This window comes from Pteropus vampyrus, unplaced genomic scaffold (genome assembly GCF_000151845.1).
Source record: "Pteropus vampyrus isolate Shadow unplaced genomic scaffold, Pvam_2.0 Scaffold43, whole genome shotgun sequence".
Taxonomy (NCBI): domain Eukaryota; kingdom Metazoa; phylum Chordata; class Mammalia; order Chiroptera; family Pteropodidae; genus Pteropus; species Pteropus vampyrus.
Window position 1 is genome coordinate 8,820,112 of NW_011888824.1, and position 447 is coordinate 8,820,558.

The window sequence follows — 447 nt, forward strand, 5'->3', positions numbered from 1 at the left end:
TTAAGTTAAAATGAGGTTATTAGGGTATGCCTTAATCCAGTATGATTGATGTCCTTATAAGAATAGGAAATTTGGACACAGACATGTACAGAGGGCAGACTATGTGAAAATATGAGAGAAGGCTGCCATCTACAAGCCAAGGAAAAGTCTCACTATAAACCAGTCTTGCCAACACCTTGAATATGGACTTCTCCATAATTCTGAGAAGATAAATTTCTGTTGTTTGTCACCTATTCTTTAGTGTTTTATATAAACTAATAAACCATGTAAACCATTAGTTTACTGTCAGCCAGTGAACTAATATACCATGTTAAAGGTGGTTAAAAGTGGAATCAGCACCCCAAAAAATTGGATCAGGGATATAAGAACAAATTTTAGAAATTTTATTTAAGAATATATTTTTAAAAGGACATAATGATAGAGCAAAAAAAGAAAAATTTGTTTTTC

At 31.8% G+C, this 447-nt stretch overlaps 1 protein-coding gene across 1 annotated transcript in view; it reads left to right on the plus strand.

Annotated features, from left to right (window-relative positions):
* The window catches only part of TBC1D32 (TBC1 domain family member 32), a 174,437-nt gene that overhangs the window by 157,479 nt on the left and 16,511 nt on the right, over positions 1 to 447 (plus strand). The gene's annotated exons all lie outside the window — the stretch shown is intronic.